This window comes from Schistocerca serialis, chromosome 5 (genome assembly GCF_023864345.2).
Source record: "Schistocerca serialis cubense isolate TAMUIC-IGC-003099 chromosome 5, iqSchSeri2.2, whole genome shotgun sequence".
Lineage (NCBI taxonomy): Eukaryota > Metazoa > Arthropoda > Insecta > Orthoptera > Acrididae > Schistocerca > Schistocerca serialis.
This window is the reverse complement of record NC_064642.1, coordinates 159,829,899-159,838,444: the sequence shown is the minus strand read 5'-3', so window position 1 is coordinate 159,838,444 and position 8,546 is coordinate 159,829,899.

Genomic DNA, 8,546 nt, shown 5'->3' with positions numbered 1-8,546 from the left:
AATTCAAAAAACATATTGAGTTGCTTCTGACTCACATCGTGTCTGAAACTCGTGCGTCTCATCCTGTGCACATTGAAGGAAACATTAACCTTAGCTCTTTATAACGCGTCAGCAATTTTTCCTCAGGGAGCACCATTGTAAGTAAGTACTATATGTGTACCCTCTTCTTTCTGATCGACAACATTTCTTCGTTACTTACAAATGTAAGCAACTTACGCATGCTTTTCGCCTTGTGCCCACTGGACTTTATGACTGATATCTACCACTATGTGATCAAATGTATCCGGACACATGGCTAAAAATGACTTACAAGTTCATGGCGCCCTCCATCGTAATGCTGGAATTCAATATGGTGTTGGCCCACCCTTTGCCTTGATGACAGCCTCCACTCTCGCAGGCATGCGTTCAATCAGGTGTTGAAAGTATTCTTGGGAAATGGCAGCCCATTCTTCACGGAGTGCTGCACGGAGGAGGGGTATCGATGTCGGTCTGCGAGGCCTGTCACGTAGACGGCGTTCCAAAACATCCCAAAGGTGATCTGTAGGATTAAGGTCAGGAACTCTTTGCAGGCCAGCCCATTACAGGGATGTTATTGTCGTGTAACCAGTCCGCCACAGGCCGTGCATTATGAACAGGTGCTCGATCGTGTTGAAGATGCAATTGCCATACCCGAACTGCTCTTTAACAATGGGAAGGGAAGCAAGAAGGTGCTTAAAACGCCAATGTAAGCCTGTGCTGTGATAGTGCCACGCAAAAAAAAGTGGTGCAAGCCCCCTCCATCACGCGATAAAACCACCACCTCGGAATTTTACTGTTATCACACGCTCGCAGATGATGTTCACCGGGCATTCGCCATACCCACACACTGCCATCGGATCGCCAAATTGTGTACCGTGATTCATCACTCCACACGACGTTTTTCCACTGCTTAATCGTCCAATGTTTACGTTCCATAGACCAAGCGAGGCGTCGTTTGGCATTTGCCGGCGTGAAGTGTAGCTAATGAGCAGCCGCTCGACCATAAATTCCAAGTTTTCTCACCTCCTGCCTACTTGTAAAAGTACTTGCAGTGAATCCTAATGCAGTCTGGAATTCCTGTAAGATGTTTCTGATAGATGTCTGCCCATTACACATTACGACCCTCTTCAACTGTCGGCGGTCTCTGTCAGTCAACAGACGAGGTCGGCCTGTTTCCACGTCACTATCACATCTGAAACAGTGGACCTAGGGATGTCAGGAGCTTGAACGTGGTAGGGAAACTATAAAATCTGAAAAGGAAAATGCAAACGCTCAATCTAGATATGATGAAGTGAAGTGAAGTGGAAAGAAGACAAGGGTTTCTGGTCAGAAGAGTATAGGGCAATATCAACAGCAGCAGAAAATGGTATAACGGGAGTAGGATTCGTTATGAATAGGAACGCAGGGCAGAGAGTATGTTACTGTCAACAGTTCAGTGACAGGAATGTTCTTATCAGAGTCGACAACAAACCAACACGAACAACGACAGTTCAGGTATACAACCCGACTTCGAAGCTGAAAATGAAGAGATAGAGAATGTGAATGAGGATATTATAAGAGTAATACAGTATGTAGAAGGAGATGAAAATCTAATGGTAATGGGGGACTGGAATGCAGTTGTAGGGAAAGGAGTAGAAGAAAAGGTTACAGGAGAATATGGGCTTGAGACAAGGAATGAGAGAGTAAAAGACTAATTGAGTTCTGTAACAAGTTTCAGCTGATAATAGCGAATACTCTGTTCAAGAATCACAAGAGTAGGACGTATACTTGGAACTGGCCGAGTAACACCGGAACATTTCAGTTAGATTACATCATGGTCAGACAGAGATTCCGAAATCAGATATGGCGTCCCCAGGAGCAGATATAGACTCAGATCACAACACAGTAGTGATGAAGAGTAGTCTGAAGTTTAAGACACTAGTAAGATCAATCAATACGCAAAGAAGTGGGATACGGAAGTACTAAGGAATGCCAAGATACGGTTGAAGTTCTCTAAGGCTATGGATACAACAATTACGAATAGTTCAGCACACAGTACAGGTGAAAAGTAATGGACATCTCTGGAAAGGGATCACAGAAGTTGGGAGAGAAAACATAGGTACAAAGAGAATAACTGCGAGGAAACCATGGGTAACAGAAAAAAAAAATTTGAAATTTGTCGTAAAGACTATGGGACTTACACTAACTTACGCTAAGGACAACACACATATCCATGCCTGCGGGAGGACTCGAACATTCGACGAGGGGAGCCCCGCGAACCGTGACAAGACGCTTCATACCGAACGGCTACCCCACGCGGCTAACAGAAGAAATACTTCAATTGATCGGTGAAAAGAGGAAGTACAAAAATGTTCTGAGAAACTCAGGAATACAGAAATACAAGTCTATGAGGAATAAAAAAATAAAATAGGAAGTGTAGGGAAGCTAAGACGAAATGGCTGCAGAAGAAATGTGAAGACATCGAAAAAAAAATGATGGTCTCAAGGACAGAACTCAGCATACAGGAAAGTCCAAACAACCTACGGTGACATTAAAAACAAAGGTGGCAACATTAAGAATCCAACGGTAATTAAACTGTTAAATGCAGAGGAGAGAGCGGATAGGGGGAAAGAATATACTGAAAGCCTCGATGAGGGAGAAGATGTGTCTCATGTTATAGATGAAAAAACAGGAGACGATTTACAAGAGATAGGGGATCCAGTATTAGAATCAAAATTTAAAAGAGCTTTGGAGCACTTAAGATAAAATAAAGCAGAAGGGATTGATAACATTCCATCAGAATTTCTAAAATCGTTGGGGGAAGTGGCAAAAAAAAAAAAAAAAAAAAAAAAAAAAAAAAAAAAAAAAAAAAAAAAAAAACGTGAATAAATATCTGAATTCTCTTCTCACTGAAATAATAACACATCCACAAACAGTCCATCTATTTTTCTTGCTTCCCTGTTTTATTTTAAGTCCATGTAAGTCTTGAAACTACACTATAAACCACATTCAAAACTTCCCTGTTAAAAATGGTCAACCTGTGAGCTGCCACATATTATGATTTGTAGCTCTTGTTTACAGCAAAACAATTCGGACAATGACGGCTAGCAATCACATCTTTGTTATGAGACGTAAACAATAAATACTTCTTTGTATAAGTTATAGAAACAAATATAACTCCATACGAAACATTGATAATGCCTCACCAGCATGCACAATTGCGTGGTAATTTTGGTGATAATTTTATCAGCTGCTGCATATACCGAGGTCCAAGGTTTCATATCGAATGTCGACATTCGCTTTTACGCTGGTGATGGAGAGCACGCCATGGCAGTGTAAATAAAAACTAATAATTTAATTATTTCCTGTAAAACTGCAAGCATATAAAAGTCCAAGAGAAACATTAATAAGGAAAACCAGATATTTTAATTAATAAAGCTGATTGCGGGCCTTTTTAACTACCTGTTCTTCGACGTCAACGTTCGAGGAATATTTAATTAAATATTCTGTGATTCTGGTACTGTTTATTTTAAGCAGATGTTTCATGAGTTAATTAAATTCATGGAAAATTAATTAGTTCATTGAACTAGAAGAAAGTGAGAGAGTAAAGCTGTAGTACCAGAAAGTGACGAAATATACTTTTTTTGTTTGATATTACTTAATGTACATTGAGATATGGAACAGCATCTCTGCCGTTCCAGATATTAAAGAAAGTAAGATCTTCTCTTGAGGCAACAGTCGACTAACAAGAATCGAATGTGGTAGAGAGTTGGTGTTTAGTGGAAGGATATTAAGCAACAAATTTATTAATGCATTGAATAAAAACACAAACCAATTTTTTTAAAACTGAGGAAATGATGCCAGAGAGTCTGAGCAGCTACTCTCCAATATCAAGTGAATTAATTTCCCAGAACACAACTGTTCGTATTACGTAACTCTCAGAAATGACTGAATGATATGTATTTATTTACTTATTTTGAGAACGACATTAGGATAAAGTAAATTTGATAGATGCCTAGCATAGAGGTCTAATCAGATCACAAGTCTATAAAGTTATTCTGCATATTCCACATTACAAGTTTCAAGAACATGTTGCAAACAGCTAACAGATCACTAACATCATCCATTCACTATCATGTGATTGTGTGCGGATAACTGGAAGACTAATGGCTCCAAGCAAGCGGAGTAACCTAACAATGTTAAATTCCAATATGATACGAGTGGGAGTTGTAGAGCCAAGCAATTTCTCACTTTAAGTGCAGGTGGCGAACTCTATTAGAGAGATAGGCACTCTCAGTAGACGCACTTATTCTACCCAGGCCTCTTTAGCTGGACCCACAATATTGACAACAGATGTATCTAGCTGTTCTGTAAGATATGTCAGCCAGAACAGTATGATCACCTACCTAACAGCCATTATGTCCCCCTTTGTGTCGGATAACAGCGTGAAAGTTCCACAGTACACAATGGGGTCGCCGCCAGCTTATCTCCTTCCCATGCTACGGGTGTAAAGGAGCTGTTCCCCTTGAAGACGACGGACACTCGACCTTCCATCAGCATGGTGACGAAGGTATCATGATTCATCAGATCATGCAACGCTCTGTCACTGCGCCAACGGCCAGTACCGATGGTCATGTGCCTAATTCAATTGTGGTTGACACACGTGTACCCTGCGCACAATTAAAGTCCGATGTTAGTTCCGCCACAGTTCCTGTCCTGTTTTAAAAGTCTGCCCAACCTACAATATCCGACATCTGTAATGAGGGATGGCCGCCCAAACCCACGATGTCTGGACATGGTTTCACCATGGTTTCGGCATGTGTTGAAGACACCCACCACAGCACTCTTCGAACACTAGACAATTTGTGAAACTTCCTAAATGCTCGTTCTGAGCCTCTGGTCCTTCAAAATCTGACCCGGTCAAACTCAGATCGATTGCGCGCCTTCCCCATTCTTCACACTGACAGCATGCTCACTGATATTACATGCATCGTGCATGTGTTTCACTATCAGTCAGTCCTCGCCAGGCGACGCTGCTATCGCCTGGAAGGGCTTATGTCGACAGTACGTCGGGGATCATAATATTCTGGCTGATTAGTGCACGAAACGCTAATTAACAATTTGTATTTACAACACACACACTGGAAAGCCGGCCGGAGTGGCCCAGCGGTTCTAGGCGCTTCAGTCTGGAACCGCGCGACTGCTACGGTCGCAGTTTCGAATCCTGCCTCGGCCATGGATATGTGTGATGTCCCTAGGTTAGTTAGGTTTAACTGGTTCTAGGGGACTGATGATCTCAGCAGTCAAGTCCCATAGTGCTCAGAGCCATTTGAACCAATTTGACACTGGAAATACCATTGAAAAAGCCGAACGTTGCGCATGAAGCACTGGATTTCAGAACAAATAAGGAATTTTAATTGTAGGTGCTAACAAGCTTAGTCAAAGAGCTCGATCGCCACTAATTTTGTCCCACACATTCACAGAAACGTAACTGGAGTGTGATCATTCACGGTAATCGGTAATAAAGATACTTACATGTCACGATGGAGACCAGAATGGCGAGTTAGAGTAACCACTGCGCAACACAATATAATCATGTAGACGGTAATCGGACGCTCATCATAATTTCTTGTGGATTGAAGCGTATGTTGCGAAATGCTCGATCAAGGGGTGCCATCAAGTAAGTGTTTTGAGAGAATCAGGAACCAACGGAGACTATTCACCAGATACCCCTGCACCCAGTTCTTGAAAATGGCAGACAGGAACTCAGTTCAGCACCACAGAGGACACAGGCTTCAAACTACGAGAACAAGTCGGGTTCCGTGCATCGTGCAGAGGTAGCTTTATCAACGAGCAATCTTCACGGCCCCAGCCGACACTCAATCCCATCGACACGCAGTGAGCAAAAAAACTGCTTTTAGCTACGGGCCACAGATGTTGTCGGCCACGAAGTCATTGCGTTTATGGGATCCGCTGTCAAACACACCGTTGAACTGCCCGTCACTTCCAGAGAACCTCTGGCCGCGGCAGCACATAACTGCCCGGCCCACAGACCTGCCCTCTGAAGGCGACAAACCGCTCGAGAAGCCATTGCGGCCAGAGAGGCTAATAACGAGTGGCAACTACCGGTATCAAAACGTTGCAGCAGGGCACAAAGAAAATATGGTAAGTGTGTAGGTCAGTAGGTGAGTGATAAATACCACATTAGGAGTCCAATCGTCTGGTTTTTGAACCTCAGTCTGAACTGGGATTCTTTCTGGCTCTTACTACCTCTTTGGAAGATACTTTTTAATCTGGTGAATGTCTGCTTGCACACACGGGTTGCACTACTGCAAACGTCATTGTGCATATTTGTATTCCAGTCACTCTTTCGTGGAAGATGATCATCAGTGACAAGTGGAGGGCTTGTGCGCACTGTGCTTCAGATTATGTGGCACACAATTTTACCCAGATGAACGTGGCAGTGTAGCAAAGAAAATGCAGGGTATATGGCACATGCTACCAACGTATAAAATTTTTGCGGAATTGTATGTAAATATTTGTAATTTTGATGCTTTCTTTTAATAAGTAAGGACATTGCTTCACTGTATGTGTAAATTTAAGAAGAAAACTGATGACATTTAATTGTACACTACTGGCCATTAAAATTGCTACACCAAGAGGAAATGCAGATGATAAAAGGGTATTCATTGGACAAATATATTGAACTAGAACTGACATGTGTTTACATTTTCACGCAATTTGGGTGCATAGATCCTGAGAAATCAGTACCCAGAACAACCACCGCTGGCCGCAATAACGGCCTTGATACGCCTAGGCATTGGGTCAAACAGGGCTTGGATTGCGTGTACAGGTACGGCTGCCCACGCAGCTTCAACACGATGGCACAGTTCATCAAGAGTAGTGACTGGCGTATTGTGACGAGCAGTTGCTCGGCCACCATTGACCAGACGTTTTCAGTTGGTGAGACATCTGGAGAATGCGCTGGCCAGGGCAGTAGTCGAACATTTTCTGTATCCACAGAGGCCCGCACAGGACCTGCAATATGAGGTCGTGCATTATCCTGCTGAAATGTAGGGTTTCGCAGGGATCGAATGAAGGGTAGAGCCACGGGTCGTAACACATCTGAAATGTAACGTCCACTGTTCAAAGTGCCGTCAATGCGAACAAGAGGTGACCGAGTCGTGTAACCAATGGCACCCCATACCATCGCGCAGGGTGAGACGCCAGTATGGCGATGACGAATACACGCTTCCAATGTGCGTTCACCGTGATGTCACCAAACACGGATGCAACCATCATGATGCTCTAAACAGAACCTGGATTCATCCGAAAAAATGACGTTTTGCCATTCGCGCACCCAGGTTCGTCGTTGGGTACACCATCGCAGGCGCTCCTGTCTGTGATGCAGCGTCAATGGTAACCGCAGCCATGGTCTCCGAGCTGATAGTCCATGCTGCTGCAATCGTCGTCGAACTGTTCGTGCCGATGGTTGTTGTCTTCCAAACGTCCCCATCTGTTGAGTCAGGGATTGAGACGTGATTGCGCTATCCGGATCAGCCATGCGGTTAAGATGCCTGTCATCTCGACTGCTAGTGGTAGTAGGCCGTTGGGATCCAGCATGGCGTTCCGTATTATCGTCCTGAACCCACCGATTCCATATTCTGCTAACAGTCATTGGATCTCGACCAACGCGAGCAACAATGTCGCGATACGATGAACCGCAATCGTGTTAGGCTACAATCCGACGTTTATCAAAGTCGGAAACGTGATGGTACTCATTTCTCCTCCTTACACGACGCATCACAAAAAACGTTTCTCCAGATAACGCCGGTCAACTGCTGTTTGTGTAAGACAAATCGTTTGGAAACTTGCCTCATGTCAGCACGTTATAGGTGTCGCCATCGGCGCCAACCTTGTGTGAATGCTCTGAAAAGCTAATCATTTGCATTATCACAGCATCTTCTTCCTGTCGGTTAAATTTCGCGTCTGTAGCACGTCATCTTCGTGTTGTAGCAATTTTAATGTCCAGTATTGTATTTGTCTGTGCCTTACTGTGGAACTTATAAGCTCTGGGAAAAATCCAAAGGAATTGTTATTTGCATCAACTAGCAACTATAATAGCAGTGCTTATGCGTTATAAAATCGTTGGGCAGGGAGGTGTTGCGCGGTACGCGTGGAGTGATCGAGACCGGTTCCAGCGCTTGTAGCGTGCGGAAGTGTGTTGTTGACACTGTCGCAGTAGAGAGTACCATTTTGGCGGCATCATGTACGATCGCCGGCCAGATTTCTAGTAGCTGGAGTAAAGACAGTGAACGGGTGGAAGAGGCTGCTTTCATTACGATTGCCCGTTCCTGTAATTAGCCGTGCTCCACAAGATGCTACCGTCTTCGACAACAGCAGCAGTTCCAGCGACACATTCGTCGTCGGCTCCGAGTTTCGTCGTATGCACAGCACTGAAGTGAGAATGTTCATTGGTAGAAAGTATTAACGGCTATGTGATTTGATTGATAAAATTTATTTAAATAATAATGAGTTAAACTCAGGGT